Genomic DNA, 19,282 nt, shown 5'->3' on the forward strand with positions numbered 1-19,282 from the left:
AACAACCTGCACCTTTTCCACACAAAGGCAGCATGAAATGATTTAGGCAGAAAGGGATATGGCTGTTTCACCCCCTCAATTGGTGTCAAATGACTATAAATACTCAATCCACATGTGCAATATACAATCAAATGTGCATACAGAGTGTAAGATCTGCAACACTCCCCGTGTCTTTGTTTTCCTCGCCTACCAGAGAGCTCTGCAGCCGTGAGACAAATTGCTGCGTGGCATTAGCACTACAGTGAAGGATGAAAGTGCACCGAGCAAGGCAAACAAGCATCCCATTACAACCGCCACTTAGCAACAAACACATCTATTACAGCGGCTGAGCAAGGCTGGAGGTGAGCCCGCACACACCTCCAACAAGCTGCTATCCAGGGCAATGAGATTCAGGGTGCACAAGGCTGGGAATTTCAACGAGAACGAGGAAAAGAGAAAACAAATGGCCCTCCCACTTTCTCTCCCCGCTGAGGAATCAAGGGCCATAGCCGGTGTTTACATACTTGAAGAAAGAGTCTCTTCATCAGATGATGTTTTCTGATTTTTTTGCAGCCCTGCTGAGACTGGGAGCAGCCCCTTTTCCACTATCATTTTTTACTACGGACATGAGCATGACATCACTTCCACAGAGACAGTCTGCTCAATTCATTGCTTCCACTGTATCATAGTGATTAATGGAGATCTTAATACACTGACCTGATACAGCGAGCCTTTGTGTGCTACGGGAGAGATTTTTTACCTCCTTGTTTCTACCCACAGGTTCATCTTCAGGGCTGCACCTTACAGTCTGATGTGTGTCATATCACTTCTCAGACAAAAAAACGCATAATTCCCTCCTTTTTTTTTTAACCACACTAATTACTGTGGTGCAAATCCTGACTGCTGTTGTCATGGTAATTGCCTTTCGGGGGTTATGGCGCCACTAAAGCTCAAGTGACTGAGAGCGAGAGAAAATGAGAGGAAGTTAGGGGAAGATTGCGAAGGAGGCGCACACTGCTCATTGTGTGCCAACATATTTCATGTTTCATCTTGTTTCATGGCGTGTACTATTGGCAGTTTACCTTGACTTGAAATGATCTGACCACGGTGCTGCTCCGCGTCAATGCCAGAAAATGAATTTGATGTGGGTGAGTGGGGATAAGTGTTCTTTCAGCACCGAGCCAAGTGCCAAGAGGTCCCAGAGCAGAGACCCGCTCCCTGCCATTTATCCACTGCATTAAATGGATGTGTTGGGTTCAAGGAGGGGTCACAGAAATATAGGGGACAACATATGTCAAACAATACATATAGGAAGAGAAAAGTAGGATCATAAAAAGCTTTTCATCATTCGGCAAACAGGGCTCCCAGCAGAGGGAAAAAAGAGAGAAAAGCATTGTGCATTGATGCGCTTGATCATCATTATGGAACAACAAGAGGCACCTCTGACAGTTGGCATCGACATAATGCTGAAATGAGGATGGTTTAGCTTCTCCAAGGTCTTAAGGTTTGGAGCATCATTGTGTGTGTGTGTGTGTGTGTGTGTGTGTGTGTGTGTGTGTGTGTGTGTGTGTGTGTGTGTGTGTGTGTGTGTGTGTGTGTGCGTGTGTGTATGCGTCGGTTGTCGCAGTGCCCTTAGGATGTCCTTGTGTGGTGTCAAGTGTCCTGCTGGACCTCAAGCATGACTGGCTTTCTGCTGTTCACTCTTGTTATTTAGACACTTCATCATAATGTCTCCGCTAATATCAGTGCTGTTGTCTCAGTTTGTTATGCCCAGTAAGTTCTATTTTATGTGCACTGGCTCGGCTTTATGCTGTCATGAAATGCTGCTTGCGAAAATATATGCAAGGCTCAATGCAAGAAACCCCCAGATATCCAAATCAAAGAAGATTAAATAGAGGATGGGTCATAGCGTGAAACACAAACAAGATGTTATGCATAAAATTAAAGCATGACACAAGATCAAAACAAAACATGTTTCCCCCTTACCTCTAGCTGTATCTAGCCATGCGTTCAGCTTTTGTTTTATTTACACAGGTTTTGAGATGTCTGTTCCTGGATTTCTGCGTCCTTTGAATGGATGTCTTTTAATTATTTGTAGAAGGATCTCCTCTAAATGTTGGCACTGCCTATGCGATGATCACTACCTGTGCATTATGGCTGCCTCGCTGAACTGCTGTGGCGCAGATGCCACACAGACGCGACGCTGCTATTTTTAACCAAACCTTTCTACACTGAGTTTGCCTTTGATAATGGCCATCAAAAATAGAATGTGTTTATTTCATTTCGTCATAAGTTTCATTTAGATTTAGTTTAGACAGACAGAGGATGCAGATTACAGGCAGCGCTGAGTGGAAAAAATTAAATTTTTCTCATGTGTGACATATTCTACAGATATAGACATTAAAACTGGAGTGAAAGGTGTAATGATGTTGGTATTAATGAAAACCAAGACTTTCCACGATGCACACGAGCTGCTCAGCTAAGCACTGCGTCCCAGCCATCAGCCCCTGTCTGACTTCACAGTTTTCCTCAGTAGAAAGCAGTTCCATTCATCTCCATTTTATTGAGCTGCTGATAGAAATGCCAGAAACAGATATCTTAAAGCTTGGGCAGAGGAAAGAAAATTTATCTGCATGGTTATATCACCAGAGTTAAGTGAGGAAATATGTCCTTTGAAATTTGAGTGAACTGGCCCTTTAACAGGACTTATTTCCACAGCGGTTGTGTTTTGTATTGAGGTGCCGTGACATTACCTGCACAGCTGAAAGACACTTCCTTCACCTCTGGGTGAAGGACACTGTAAAAAAGAAAAATCTCTTCCAGCTGAATTTTAACTTCTTGATGACAGCAATAGATGCATTTCATTGCACAAGCACGCACACACACAACACACAACAAAGGGGATAATTCAATGTTCCAGCTCCTGTTTGTTTTGTCATGGACAAACAAAGGGCTGTGCCAGCAGCTTGTTGGTCTGAATGGGATTTATTTCACTGAGTTTGAACGGAATTGTTAAGAATTTATTTACAAATCAATTTGACACACAGAAGATCGACTGCATGATAACAAACACACACACACACGCTCTCATACAGTTTAATCCTTTATGACTGGTGCAACATCTGCAAATCGTTGCCGTCCCTTCAAGCCTGATGCTGTAATGATGCAATGATGTGTTCTCTGAAATTGCAATCATCTCATCAATAACTTGGTTTGTGGCTTGCAACCTGGTCTGCTGTGGTGCTGAAATATTTGTAATATAATGATAAATCAGGTTTGGAGAATGATCTTTGAGGTGCAGTTGTTACAAAGCACATATAATCTCTTATTAAGAGGAAATAATTACTGTAAGTGTCTACACAGGAAATTGTATTATATACTGCAGCTTTAACACATCAGTGTATCCTCAGCCTTGGCAAATCACTACAATGCATTCTGGGATTAAACACAGCTGTGTACGTCTATGAATGTGAGGATGTAGTTAAGACAACATTGAGTAGGTAATCAAATGAGTAAATGAACTCAATCTATTTATGCCATTAAAAATATGCCTAGAAATATGCTAAAGTGTACCGAGTAACCGAGCAGTGGCGTCGGTGATCGACGACCTGGAATGAGATCATGTTGGAGAATGGCTTACAGCACCTTCCCACCAGCGCATCTATTTTTCTCGTTTTAAATGAACATATTCGTGACATTTACTCAAGAGTTCATCTGTGGGCAATCTCTGTCAAAACAGAATAATCACCGCTGTCACTCTATTGAGATGTGAAATTCTATAAATCCATTTAGACCTCCTGAATGCTTTGACAATGTGTTAGAAATAGAGGCCAAGAGGAGTTTCAGTCCTCACAACTGCCGGAGCTATCTCTCACTCCATGTTTTTCAGATTAATTCAAAGCATCCCACTGCCTGGGAAATGACAACACTGCAGAGAGAGCCTGAAGTTACACTTTGATGGACACAGTGGTCTATCTCTGCCGTTGACTTCAGTGGTGAAATTGTGACCCCTGGTCATTCTGGCGGGGCCTTATCAGCGCTCGCCAAATGCAGGGAGTCTGATGGAAGGACTAAGGAGATGATTTGTGGACAGTCTAGCACACTAATGGTGCTAACGCTGCACGCTGTCCACATTGTGCCTGCAGAATATATTGTGGAAATAGGATGGGAGGCTCACATCCAATTTGAGCGGGCTGAAAGACAAATCCAGCTGAACATTCTTCTGTTGCTGTACTCACTCACCTATGACGGAACAAATCATTAGCACGTTTAAGGGTTGGAAAACAGGATTGCAGGGCTACCACAAAGATAAATGTCAGCTTAAAGTTTCTACAGTACAGTGCAACCTTTTAGTCTGTGATCCTACAGAGCAGAGAAAATCCACCGGGTGCAACCCTTAGAAGCAGGAGATCCTCAGCCCTACCTAACTCCTCGAATCAGTGGCAGAAAATCTATATCCTCTTAAAGAGGAGGAGTCACATCAGATAATAGATATATGAAATCCATCTTGTTTCTGAACTCTGTCCTTTGTCGGAAACAGATCAATGGGAAAGCCTCTCCTTGAATTGCCCAAAGTGACACACAAATCAGTAAAAAAAAAAAAAAAAAAAAAAGGGTTGAAACTCACAGACAACATCAGGCAGCATCAGTGGAGCTGAGGTGGAAAGGGTTAGCTAAATGTTACATGTGGACTCAAGAGTCAGCCCAAAATAAAAACCCTCAGTGTGCACTTCCTCATAAACAGTGTGAGATTTGAGCACTTATTTCGGACACTGGCGACTGTGCGGGCCCACACAGACCACCAATTTTTCACCACACTAGCAGCTAATGCACAGATATGAGAGCTGCTAGCAACACACCGAGCAGCATGTGTGGCATGTGTCTGTGTGTTTATGTGACAGCTCAGATTTCAGAACTCACCAGGATCATTTTCCTCCTGCCTCTCGTTTTCCTCTCATGTCTGTATGTTCATGAATGGACTATTTAATGAAAAGATGGATTTTTTTTTGCCACGAACAACTGAAACAACTTTGCCTAAATTCAATTAAGCCACAGCAGCGCTCTGAGCTAAATGCTAATGTCAGCATGCTAGTATAATTTTTACCTTGTTCAGTATCTTTGATAGCATGCTAACATTTGCTAATCACCTCTATATGCAAAGTGCAGCTGAGGCTGATGGGAAAGTCAGTAGTTTTGCAAGTATTTGTACATAAAACAAGTATTAGACCAATTAAAAATTTGGTCAAATGATGACATGAGATTAAAAGTCAGGGCATCATCAGAGTACGTTCTCTGGGAACCATGAATATCTGGATCAAATTTCATGGCAATCCGTCAAATAGTTGTCAGGATATTTCCCTGAAAACCTAAATAGCACATGCATTAATGCATATATCACATTTCATGGCAATCTGCCCAATAGTTGTTGGGATATGTCTCATTCAGACTGATTCAAAAACGCTAAAATCACATCTGATTTGTCCACATAATGACTTTAAAAACCTTACCCATTCCCACTTTAGGTCCTCATAATCTAGTCTCCCACCTAGCCTCATTACTTGGCACAGGTAAGATCCAGGACTTGCGAGTTTCTGCAGCTGAGATCAACAGCACCTCAACATCAGCGATCAACAAGACAAGGTTTAAGGACAGCAACCGGCCTCCAGCCTGGTCACCCTGCTGCCATCTGTAAAGTGATACAAAAGTAGCTGCTGCTGTTGAGCTCCTGCCCTCAGGCTGCCAGACTCCATTTGAACACCTTCACAATAACAAAAATATGGACTCAGACATCACTTCCCTCAACTGTTGTGCCTCTGCTCAACACGCCGCTCTGCAAATACTGAACTATCTGAGGATTTATTTGCCGTTTTGCCCCTTTGAACAAACGCTGAGCCCTCTTATTGATATCTGCTCATGTTAATTCTTTGCAGAATACCACAATATTTACACGACACTGAAATATGACAGTGCTGCACAAATTAACAACATAGCAGTCATTTTTTGGATCTCGTTGATGAATTCTCATTTAGAGTAGCTCCTTAGATTCTTCATTTGAGTGATTTTATTGCATTTTTAATCTAGAAAACGGATTCCTTTACTGTTATAGTACATTTCTCACCCTTATTCTCATTCTTTTTCCCTCCACAGTGGGGCTACTACTGCGTTTTGCTGCTCCGTCCTGCACTGTTTACATGATAATAAAACTGCCCTTGACCTTGATGTTGAAAACGTTTGGTGTGATAAAAAACAGTGGAGGAAATACAGCGGTGAATCACTCCCTGCACACACTGAAAGTACCCCTATGGATAAAATCATAAAAGCACACATTATTATATATGTAGTTTTTTTTTGTTTTTTTTTAAACAAAATGCCAGCCATCCTTTGAAACCTAACAAGTATTCTTTTGCAGCTCTTGAAATGTTTCCCATGCTTATTTTTGACTTGTCCTTGCAAATGTAATTAAATTATGATGATTCAGATGCTCTCCTGATAAAATCCCTGTATTCAAACACCCATTTATTGTGTGATGCTGTTCTTTTATCCACTCTATCCTGACTTGCATGCTTATTAATAGGTGGCACCTCCAATGAGACCCCCCAAAAATGCCTGAAAATTAAGTGTGGTACCTCAGAAATGCGCCTATATTTCTAAGAGGCTTCAAGCTGTCCAAGGACACATGTAGGAGTGTGCTTTTATTTTCTGCATGATAAGTGCATGTTTGTCAGTGGAGTCGACAGAGCTATGCAGACAAGTGCCTGAGCGCCTGGTTGCTCTCTCTTTCGACATGTCAGGTGCCGTGTTTACGCAGCCCGTTGCCTGGCAACCCCTGCCAAACAGACTGGTGGATGAGGGAAGCTGTAAAGCAGCAGAAGTAGATTTTGTCATGAGGGTGTCTGTACAAGTAAGCATGTGTGTATGTGCATGTATGTGTGTCTGCATGTGCGGGTCTGCGAGCAGGTGATCCTGCTGCCCTCCATGGGGCTCAGCAAGTTGTTGCACCTTTCCCATTATTAACCTCCCATTGCCTAATATGGCAGTGACTGATTCTAGCAACAGTTTAACAAGGAAGGGGCATCAAAAAAGGTCAAGGGATTTGGTTACATTTATATTTGTTCTTATTAAATCATGTTGAGGTAAAGCAAGAGTCTCGTGTGGCCGACTGATTCTCATTCCTCAGACTGACCATTCTGCAGAGCTGAAAAGACAGATTCATTGATTTATTTTGTGCAATGAATAATGTGTGCGCAGGGTAGTAAAATGAACAAACGTAAGTTGTTTTGCAGTGTGATGGCACATTTGGTGGCGTTCAACAAATATAGTCCAACATCCTAAATGCTTTATTGTTAGTTTCTAGATAATCAGTAGACAGGGTTGGCCAAGTTACTGGAGCAATTGCTCATTATGTCTTTACTGTGCTGTTGACAACTATTACTTTCATTACTCAGCTCAGCTCTGTCAAAGGTGCCTTTTAACAACTCCAACGCCTCCATACAAACACACTGCATCTTCTGTATTAACGCTCGTGGAAATGGAAAGACAACCAATATTGCCTCAACTGATGTCACTTGAGGCATGAAGCTCTCTGTGGACATACACACATATATTATAGTATTCCCCAACACCTGTAACCAGACTTTGAGGTGTACAAACAGGTTTAAAATGCAGACTATAGTTTGGAGGAATTTACTGACCGTCAACAGTTAGCTTAGCACCGGCTCTTCAGAAGCCCTCAATTCACAGTGAACTCTGAACAAAACATGTGATGTGATGTAAGCTACCATTAGCAAGCCAGCTAAGAAGACATAACATGCAGGCTCAATAAGCTTGGAGTAATATTGCTCCTCCTTTGGTAGAAGTTACCATCTCCCTGCAGCTCCAGCCTGTGTACAAAGCCAACACATCACACACCAGTTTATCCTCCAAAAGTACAGAGGCACAATTTATATTACACCTTCAGTTAAACTCGCAGCACAAATAAGTGCAAATAAGATCACCCACAAGTTGTTAAAGTAACACAGCATTACTGGGATTAATAACTGAAATGTAGTTACTGACTTTCAAATTGTAATCCCTCACACTGCTCGTCACTAAAAAAAAGTAATCACATTACGCTCACATTACTGCCCAAGAATGAAAAGCAGACATCTTGGTGCACCTCAAGGACAGAGTTATACTTCTCCCTTATGTAAAACACAGCTGTGGCATCTTTCATGTCTGGTCCTTCTCTGTTGTTTGCTACAACATGTTTTCATCTTCCTGTGGATCGCTGGCCAAAGTCTGACGCCAACATTCATCAGAGTTTGATTGCAGAAAATGTTTCAGTGCGTTGAAACGTTTGAGGAAAACCTCAGCTTTTAGTGGCAGTCCAAGAGCTTCTTTCTGCACTCACCAATTTACACCAACAACACAAGATATATCCACTGTAGAGGAGATCTCGGTGCCCCATAATGCAATAAAGCAACATGTTGCATTTTCAGTAAAGGGCCACAGCTCTTGCTCTGCTATCAGTATCGCTCTGTCAACTACAAGACGGAGCTGCCGCAAGTTCACAAGTTCACACCTTCTCTATGGGGGTTTGGTGAGAGTTATTATGTGAAAAGTAAGAAATCACTCACTGACGGTGGATGTAGACCGGCTGAGAGGAAAGTAGATACCCAGAGAAACTGCAAGGAAATGAATCCTGGGAAGCCTGGTGAGATACAACAGTGAGTATCCAAGGTTGTATTTTCACATTCGAATTACACTGTAGATCTACACCATCTCAGATCATGTATGTTGATACCTCCCGTAGAAATAAATTATCATACGAGGGAGTCACTCAGCTAAGCTCCTTTGATGAAAAATAAGTGAAGAGATTCAACCTGACCTTAAAGAACATGTGACATTTCCCAGTTGAGGAGCTGGAACCCATCCTCTACGATAAGGAGAGCATCTTACTTAAATGTCACAGCGCTGGACAGACTGGCTCTGATATTGTTGAGGGACTGCTTTTTTTATGGGCGCATATGAAACCGCAATGCAATTTACTGTGGTATCTCATTAAGCCCTATAATGTCTTGCTCATAATTAAATGCTCACATTTTGCAGAAAATGATTCAGCAGAGGAGATCACAAGCCTGGGATTCTGACAAACACAGTATGCTTTGACTATAATTGACTTTTCACTCTGCCCTGGAGTAACAGGAGAATAATGGGGCTGGAAATAGCTAGTTAACCTCCTGTCAGGTAATACATAAAACGAAAACAAAAAAGTCTTCACAGCACTGCAATATACCTAAACCTTCTCCTCTGAGAGGGAACAGAGGGATGTCAAGGTGGGAGCTGTTACACACAAGTGATTTTATTAAGTGGAACACCCACTGTGAGCTCAATCTGTCACGCAGGGATTGTTTGACGCAAATTATACATAATTCCCAGTGCATGACAACACACATACAGTATGCTTGAACAGCGCAGCACAGTGCCATATAGAAAACAAAGAACTAATAAGCCATAAATCAAAAAAAAAATATTGCTGATCATTAAGTGAAATGAATAATTGATTAATTGCGGAGAGAAAAATGAAGACACTGTCTGTGTGTGTGTGTGTGTGTGTGTGTGTGTGTGTGTGTGTGTGTGTGTGTGTGAATATATAGTCCTTTATATTGCTGTTGTAATGTAAATAGTATGCGGATGATGATAATATTTTGGTATCTATAGTGATCTACAGGTCATGTGACTGATTAATGGACTGTATATAAGGAAACTGGAGAGAGCCTCAGACAACACCTTCATTAAGGCAAGAAAGCAAGAAGAATTGTGCAATTGTGCAGTTTTGATTTGGATAAAGAATTTGTCGAGCAAAGTCAGCCAAGGTTTGTGGTGCTATCGGTTAGTCAATCAGCAGAACTAATGAAGAATTTCCTTAATTTATGCAATTCGTGCAATTTTGCTGCTTGTTATGTTTCATTGTAATTCAGATTTGCACATCAAGATCAGATTACTGGTCGGGGGAGCACCGCTTGGGTTTTGATTATTTTTGCAACCATGATAACGAAGGTCTCTGAACTTTAAACCTGCAGTGTGGAACGTTTGCCTCCACCTTCTGGAAGTGAGAGTACTTACACAAAGACTGTGCTCGTCAATGACATCACGGGCTCCGCCATAGCTGCTGTAGCCTACTCCATTGCTACGGTTGCTCCGTCCTTCAGTTCCGGCAAACCAATCATTGACATAAGATGCATCACTGCCGGTGCAGAAATGTCACCGCAGACAGCAGATTTAAGAAGTGAAATACAGATAAATTTACCTGGCTGTGATTGGCTTAATCAGCTATGTGAGAACTTATTTGGCCATGGATGGAAAGTAATGGACGTTCATTTATACGTAAAAGTCCTGAACTCCAGCTTTTTCTAGCCTTTACTGAGGACTTAAACCATGCTCTCTCCCTGACCACGTTGTTTTAGGGCCAAACCTGACCAAATCTTAACCACATGGATGGAAAACAATCTGGGTTCTGGACTTACAGGGTGTCAACAAACATATCTAATTGAAGTTATTTATAAAAGAGCCAAACTCTAGTTGGTTGCCAATGTCACCTTGGGCTCTAAAATAGGTGACGGGCATTTTCACTTCACTGAACTGCTCAATTAATCAAAAAAAAAAAAAAAAAGATTAGTTGTAACTGAACATTAGCAGCATCTCTACTGTGATGCTTTGTCCTATCAGTGCATATCAGTGAGTCAGGATGATATTTGCTGCATGTCAGCGATGCAGTGATCATGTTATTCCTCTCAGTATATCGTAGCAAAGGAAACATGTTGTCAACCCCCTCGCCTCTTTCTCTCCCTGCACTGTCTCCCTCTGTCTCTTCCACTTCTTCATTGCCCATGGCCTGAGGGAACAGTTGGCTTTCTGAATGCTCTTCCCCCTTTGTGAGCACACATTGATTGGCTCTCCGCTCCCCCAAAAGCAGAGCAGCATGGGGTGCCGGCAGCCAGCTTTATGCTGGTGCTGCTCAAAAAAAGAAAGTCTGAAGGAGAAAAAAACGACGGGTAGAAAATCATCAGGAGGCTTCACCACAACCTGTCGAGGTATGTCTGCTCTCTCTGTCTGCCTCTCCTGCTGTAATGAGAATCAATGGGGTTTATCACATTTCCCTCATGTCTTCCTCTCAAATGGAGCGCAATAGTCGTCCACTGTTTGCAGAGCCCTGTCCTCCTCCTCCTCCTCCTCCTCCTCCTCCTCATTGCCCTGCTGATTCCCTCCATCCTTTGCAATCCTATTTGTTGACCAGACTCCACTGCCCAGCCTGCAGTGCTGTCACCAGGTCACACACAATTCCATAACACAGCAGACCCCTAGTAACACTCTTGTTTGGAGTAGAAAGCGCAGTCAGGGGCCTGGTTAAATGAAAGCGCAAAATCTGTCGTCTGCAGCTATAATTTAAGTCACATTTTCATGTTTCAGCGAAAGGAAGCAGAAGCAAAACATGCCAGCACAGCTCTAGAACATCATAGTAAGTAGACCCTCAGGAATGAACGACTCCAACACTATCTCTCTCCGAATTTTCGGACACACCACCGAGCAGCATGAGCAGTCTGTCCACAGCAGAGTAAAGTGTGCACTGTGAACACATTTGGACTGGAAGACAGCCAGTGGTTGGTTGGTTGTGGAGGATGTGGGCCGGTCTCTGGAGCCTGGTGGTTGTTCATTCATAAACCAGGTGGGAACTGTAAATGAAAACACAGACATCTCCCTGCCTACACTTTCAATGATCGCATTGTGCTGTTTTTATGTAAGGAGCAGCAGGACGTGCGGGGTGCGGGGAGTCCAGCATCCACGGTGCGTTTTGTAATTCTCTGAGAGGGTTTGTCCACATGTGTCATCTCAACTCAGAAACTAAGACAAGAAAAGCATTCGTGAAGAAATGCAATATTTATGTGATCAAAACTTTCACAAAGTTCATCAAACTCACCATGAAACTAGACCTGGTGAGGAGTGACGTTACCCTCGTGCAGTCCATTCATCGTCGTGACAGCCATCTGGCCAGCGACCCAGACTACAACACAATGTGGGCTTTTATGGGGTGTTATAGCAGGTAAATCCCTCTCATAAAATCTAACAGACAATGGACACTGACAGAAAGGAAGTATCATTCATTCTTTGTGACGCTATCACCCAGCATGCATTGAGGAGACACAGACGCTGTCTCCTAAAAATCGCGTTCGTCTCCTGCATCCTGCGTGTGATCAGGTTTAGGCTGCGGAAACATTGCGGTTGATATTAAATACTGAAAAACTTAAGACACCCTGTTTCGTGTCACCGTCGCTGGCAGACATTTTGAATTTTTTACAAGTGCTTTGACTTGCCTGATCACGCCACAAGCGGATATTGTGGAGCAAGCAAAGCAACTTAAATTCTACAAGTTCTACATCAAACATTAGACAATACATCCATTGTTAGCATTTTACAACCTTGCAGATTCATTCACTCAAAACGTGAAATATCTCGACATCGACTGAATCCCCCCTGAGGATGAAATGTAAGAACTCTTAACTTTACCTGCAACACTGTATTCAATGCAAATTAGCAAATGTTAGCATGCTAGCATTGCTGAAATAAGATGGTGAGCATTATCAACATCATACCTGCTTGACATCAGCATGATAGCATCACCATTGTGAGCATGTTAGCATGCTGATGCTAGCTTTTAGCTGAAAGCACCACTATACCCAAGTGCAGCCTCACAGAGTGGCTAACATGGCTGTGAACTCCTTTCACATTACACAGTACATTGTTTCAGTAGTTTCTAAAAAAAAAAAAAAAAAAAAAAATTAGTGCAGCTTTAATTAAAGTGATTGAAAAGAATACATTTTAGTGGGTATGAATACAGAACCTCCATTCAGAAAAGGCTGACAATCAAACCCATGTGCGTCTTGCTGTGGGGTGACAGTGTTAACCGCCGGACCAGCATGCGCCTGGCAGTAAAGCATGTTGGGTAAATCTGATGTCACACTGAGTCTGCACTCGAGCCCGCTGATGCTCCACAGTTGAACATCACTTTGCATATAATTTTAAAGCATTTCACGAACACATTGTTTTTGACTCAGTCTCCTTGACCCAGTTGTGATAAAGCAAAATTCACGTCTATATTTGGATCAGTGGCTCTGTGTTTGGCTGGCGTACATCACGTCATCTGGAGAGAGAATGTGTCAGAGCACTGAGATCACAGGTCTGACTGGAGGTCCCGTTCAAAACACCCCAGTGGAACACTGCAGGAAGATTTTACATCATCATGATCAGTTGTTCTGCAGAAAACTATACAGAACGTATACAGAAAGTATACAGAACTGGCAGTAATAAGCAACGTTTTTCATATCGCTGGGTGAATAACGTGTCACATCCTTATGTTTTGATTAAGTGTGGCTATACTGACCCACAAGAATACCTGTAGTTCTTCCAGCTGAGTGTGACGAGCTTAAGTGGCCCAAGACAAATTGGTGAATGAGAGCTATTTTTAATCAGCAGCAGTTTAGGAATTCCAACCAGTGAGAGCACCAAACGGCTGCCTAATTGCATTTAACATTAGCGGCATGGTACGAAATATAGATCAAACTTTCTCCATTTTCTGCATCGCGCTTTCATTCGGAGAACATGAATAAAATGTAAGCATTTTGCCTCATTCTCAAACAGGATTTTGCCAATAAAAGAGCAATTTTAATTATTAGGAGGGTGTTTTTGATTTATCTCATGTGCACTTGAGCAGCTGCAGACTCTGAAGTCGCTTAAATGTATTTTTTTGCTGTGTAGACTGGCTTTAATTAGGCCAAATCATTAGAGATTAATATTGGTCTGTTTGCCAGTTTCTTCTTTGTTTCCTGCTTTTAATATAGCAGCAGCAACAAAATCGATGGGGCTTTCGTATTCTGGAATCAAAAGTTTGCTCCTGCATCCTGACGCAACCGCTGTGAATGGCAATTAGCTAAAAATTTTCCAATCTCCGTTAGAGGGAAATGTTCACATTAGCCGATTCAGGGATGGCTTACAAGCCTGGAACAGGCTGAAATCAATGCTTCCTGTCACCTTTTAGCAGGACAAATGGTGCCTATTGTTCCAGCCTATCCCTCCCCCTAACTTAGACAGCTGGGGTGGATGCACAGGCCAGAAAGCAGGGGACTCTAAACGCACCAGCAGAGTGTGTCACATGTGTGGTGGCTTAAACTCTAAGAGTGCTGAGAGGAGAAACGCCGCTTTGACCCTTCTCACACCCAAGTTTGATGCGTAAATCACAGCACGCGGGGTGGTGTGTCTCTAACTTTTGACATGGGCTGCTTCCAAACAGGCCACAGTGGCAGCAGCGGGTCAGTGTGTTTATGCGTGTGCGTGCGTGCATGCGCGTGGTGGACTGGAGTCTGGATGCTGCTTGGCACAGTCATGGCTCCTTGACGTCAGCGCTCAGCCCAGACTGCTGCTGCTGCCGCCGCTGCTGCTGATGCCGCTGCTGCTCTCAAACATGTCTTTGTTATTCGGAGCTTTCCATCAGAGAGCGGCGACCTGCAAAACACGGAGGGTGGCGTCCGCTCCGAGGAGGAGGAGGAAGAGGAGGACGGGACGGCGGAGCGCGCCTGTGACGCGTCAGCGGCGCGGCTGTGCGGGCGTGCGCGTGTTTGTTGTTGTTTATTATCACATGCATTATAGTTTATGTTTATTTTCATATGAATATATTCAGATATTAAACAGACAGATTGTGTAAAGATTTTGCAACCATAGAATTAATTTCAATAAGGATCCATGATGATGAGGATTATTATCATTGTTATATTGATATTGTTGTTTATGATATTATGTTTCTTATATTTATGTTATTTTACCTTAAGTGTATTTTTAATTTTACTATTTTACAGTATATTAAATTATTTTATTCGTTTTTTTTTTTTTTTAGAACTCACTACTAGTACTAGTATTAAGTGGTAAAAAGCAGTTTATAGATAAAACACCCAGAAAATTTCCGTTTTAATAAGTGGGACTACTTAATGTGGGCCCCCTTTTAAAATTCGCCTAAAATCAGGATTGTGTGTTCCTGGTAGACCCGGTTGGTAGCACCCCCGGAGCGGGTCTCTCCAGCAGATCCAGTGTACCAGATGGCTGCTGAGCTGAGCGACAGTCCGGCTCCGCTCCCGGCTCTCGTCCTGATGGCGTCTCCGCGTAAAAATCCGCGACACATTTTGTCAGCAGCCACCGAGCATGGGTCCCTTTGGTAATAGAATAGCCAATGTAATTTGACACTTCAACTTACTGCGCTCTCTCCGAGTCTATTCAGTTACTCACCCACTGACGTTGAGCCCATTCTCAGTGGCCGTGAGGGGGGAAGATATTTAAAAACAAGAGCCGAAAATTACCGAGGACTTTCTCCGCTTAATAACCCGGTGAGTAACTGCAAACTTAACGTTGCTTATTCCCAGTGTGGCGCTGCGAGGCTCTTGTCTCGGCAAGGTTTTGTTTCCACTTTGGCTCAGATTGTTTCTCAACAATAGAGTGACCACTTGAACTGGCACTGAGCAGCACGTCGGAGCCTCCAATAATCAACCGCAGCTTTTTATTTACTATCAGTCCGCTGCGCGCCGTCGGGATTGAACCGGCGGGCTGTTAAGCAGGTTGTGCATTTCGTTGGTAACAGATGCCGCGTTGATCTCCAAAGCGTCGGGGCTCGGAGGCTACATTGTAGCAGCCTGTATGCGTTTTGCTTGCAGAATGAATCATGCCGCGCTGTGTGAGTCCGTGTGCGTGTGTGCGCGCAAGGTTTAGAGGTAGGTCTCGCTTTTACCTTTGGCTTGTGATGTGCACAAAGCACATGGTTTGTCTAATGTGGCTTTAATGGTGCTGCGAGGGGATTCATGTAAGCTGCAGAATGACTGTGGACAAGGCAAGGCAGCGGTCACTGCGCGGTTTATTCATCAAATGTCACGCTGGATGTTTATTTCTGAACTTTGGTAACAGCAGCACGTGTGTATACTGTTTAAATATCAATGTATTTATGTCACAGCCTGGAGTCATCCTGCTGCTGTAGGTCATTGGTGTTCCATTAGGGTTTAACAAGTTGACTCCCCAGATTGCTGCTGTCTGGATAACCAGTTGGGATTGGGGGGGGGGGGGGGGGGGGGGGGGGCTCTCATATAGAACTGGTTTCATTTCCACTTACTGTACATTTGACCAGGAAGCACAACGCATGGCCAAGTGGAAAAAGTAAGCTAGACTCCCTCATCTGCTTCCTAACCATTGTCAATGAAAGAGCGTGTGTGTGTGCGTGCGTGTGCGTGTGTGTGTCTCATATAGACACACTGTGTTTCTCCTTCTGTTTGCTTCTGAAAAGCAAACAAACACACGTGCAGATGTTTCTCGCCTTTTTCTGCCGAGATGTTCAGGAGAGCTCTTCCTGTTTTTGTTATGTTGCTGAAAAGTTCTTTCTCCTCGCGTCTGCTTTCAGCTGCTGCAGCATCCCGATCTGTCCCGCACAGCTCGCACTGTTTGGACCTGTGGCGATGAGCAGCCTGGGTTGCTTTGTTTGCCTCTCTGTTATGCAATCCAAAGGGTCTGCTTGGGTTTCATAGCCGCTGAGCTCTTCCATCGAGGCTGCATCTAAAACTTTCAGATGCAGCCTTGATGCGGGACGGGAGAGGATGTCGAACTAGGAGGCTGCCATCTTTACGCACCTGGTCCTTTGATTGCTCCTCGCTCAAGTCCCTGCATGGGCCACCTCTCAGTCTGCCTGCATCTCGAGCACTTGATGGCACGTGTGATTAAACGCTGATTGAGCTCCGCTTGCGCAGGGAGGGGAAACTTCAAACTTCCAGTGGCTTCGCAGACGAGGGTGGTGTCAGACAGAGGAGGAGGTTTTTCTGTCCCGTCCCCTCCCTCCCAGTCACCCCATCTCTGTGGGGCCCCAGGTTGGGCTCCTGAATAACCATGGGGCAGACCCCACCAGGCTGACCTTCTTCTATTCAAGTTGAGGATGTTGAAACACCAGCCGTCAGACAAAAGACACATTGAAACAGAGATCTGCAACCCAGCACGTGTGTCTGGGTGCTGAAGCAGCCCATTTATTAACTCCGAGATTGACCACTGAGAAGCGTCAGCGCAGAAGGAGGCAGAATAAAACTGTAGGACACAAAGCTGCACAGATTAGTGAACAAAATCTAAAAATAGGCATGAAAAAATTAAGCTTTACTTTTAATTTGAAAGCAAACCGCGTATATCTTTTCCACTTTTAGAGCAAATCTTTTTTCGCCTGGACTGCAGCCAGCCTGAGGTCTGTGTGTGGCTCCGTGGATTGACAATGGCAACACGTTTTCAGTGCAGGGTGGGAGTTTTTCGCTCTCGCCTTTCCACCCGCCCCGACGAGGTGAGAGTAAAGGCGGAAGCTGGAAATGGCCGTGCCACATGGGAAATAATTCAACTCTCAGATCAGAGAGGACACACAAGAGGCCTCATTACCTCCAGCACTACTGCTGGCCAGCCTGCGAGCAGACCGAGAGCCGCTGTGCCTCAACCGGCCACAGGACTGAATTATTATCTGTGTGCTGCATCTGATGCTCCTTTTGTCTGGAAATATTCCGGACACACAACACAGCGCGCAGTGTCATTTTACAACCAAAGAGTCAAGAGATAAATACTGCATCACGGCTGCAAAAATAAACCCTCTCCCAATGGTTTGCAGCCTGAGCCCCCTTTTACCAACAATGTCTGCTTAAGTAGCTGGTAAACATGGCCGTTAGATGGTGAATAATGTCATAATGTTATTGATTCGACTTGGGAATTCCACTTGCGGCGAGCAGCCCTCTGAGGCACTCTAACAGGGAAAAAAGGCGAGCGAGTGAACGAGCGACTGCTCTTCCTCCGCGGTCAGAGCCTGTGGGAGGTTTGTGTAGGTTTCGCTCAAGGTCCCTTTTGTGTTGTCTTTGCTGGAGAGAATAAACTCCTGGGATGAATCACCCTGCTGGTATGGCTATTTTCAATGAGTGAGGCGAGCGCGGGGCGAGCGTGGCGCGCGCAAAGTGTGTCACTGGACAGCTGGAGTAGCTTAATCATGAGGTTTAGTTTGGTGTCAAACAGCACTTGTTTTTTTTTTGATAGTCCAGTGATTATGTTACTCGTGAGCTATTATAACATGGTAAAGGGTTATTTTGATACTGCAGCATCCTCGGCAGTGAGATTGTTTCGGATAACCAGCGGTGGAAAGTGATCAAGTATATTTCTGAGCACATTTTAATCTTAAGTCCACCACATTCCAGAGGGAACTACTGTTTTTAACTCTGTATTGTTGTATTTGTTGTACAGCTGTAGTTTTTAGTTACATTGCAAACATTTAACACTCAAAACTGGTGATATTTTTTCAAAATATGTTGCATTGTCATAGTTTAAACCGCTGTTTGCTAACCGTTTCGTCTTGTGAACCCCTTAATGAAAGAACCAAACCGTCCTGCGCACTGCCCTTCACTTGCTCGCTGAGGACTTATATTTCAAATATTTCTTGTCCATCTTAAGGTTTGACGACTTCTGCCCGAAGAAGGGTGTTAATAAAGCGTGTACGAGTGCTCAACAGCTGTGGGTACTCTTAGCTTGTGGGTAGTTTTAATGGTTTGTGACGCTTTAAAGTGATGCAACATGTCCTTACCACCCATTGTGCAAAAACACAGAGTTTTATTCCACTGTGGTATTGCCAGTTTGACTCCACTAAGGGACCTGAATGCTTCTTCCGCCACTCAGCATAACAAAATAAGCTGTACATCACACCACGGTATTCTTCCCACACGTGTTATTCTGCATTCCTCATGTGTGTGCCTGTGATGATTTGTGATGCTCCACCTCGGCGACACGCTCGCCGCAGTGACATGTGTACCGTGCAGATATCCACAGAGGGGTTTCGTGACGGAGAGAATGGTCAGACTGTACCTGTCAGCTTGACTGTTGACTGTTAATAAGAAGCTTCTATTTTCAAAACACAGCTCAGGGAAAGGGAATCTGTGTGTGTTTTGCGTTCGTGCAGCAGGGAGATACAGAGCAAAGCGAGGGATGGGAGAGGTGCTGGGAGTGACGCCAGACCACACATCATTTAATCATGTTAGAGTGTGCAACCACTCTGTGCATATTTTCGGTTGCATTGGTGATAGGAGTTGTTATTGTACAAACTGCGCACAGAGAGGGCTTGGCGGGAGGGGAGACGGGGGATGACGGAGAGAAGAAACATAACTCTTATTTTGGGGTTTTGAGATTTGTCAAATCGTTGATTAATTTCAGTTTTATGAGCAAAGTGTGATCATAAAAG

At 43.8% G+C, this 19,282-nt stretch overlaps 1 protein-coding gene across 2 annotated transcripts in view; it reads left to right on the forward strand.

Moving 5' to 3' along the window:
* The first annotated feature begins 15,266 nt into the window (after positions 1-15,266).
* LOC139349415 (zinc finger MIZ domain-containing protein 1-like) overlaps positions 15,267-19,282 on the forward strand; it is a 109,833-nt gene continuing 105,817 nt past the window's right edge. Inside the window, exon 1 of one of the 2 annotated variants that reach the window (XM_070990186.1) lies at positions 15,267-15,386. The gene's annotated coding sequence lies outside the window, so the exon portion shown is untranslated. The remainder of the gene's footprint in view (positions 15,387-19,282) is intronic. The other variant, XM_070990185.1, reaches the window with a different exon arrangement.

The sequence above is a fragment of the Chaetodon trifascialis genome, chromosome 21 (genome assembly GCF_039877785.1).
Source record: "Chaetodon trifascialis isolate fChaTrf1 chromosome 21, fChaTrf1.hap1, whole genome shotgun sequence".
NCBI classification, from domain to species: Eukaryota; Metazoa; Chordata; class Actinopteri; order Chaetodontiformes; family Chaetodontidae; genus Chaetodon; species Chaetodon trifascialis.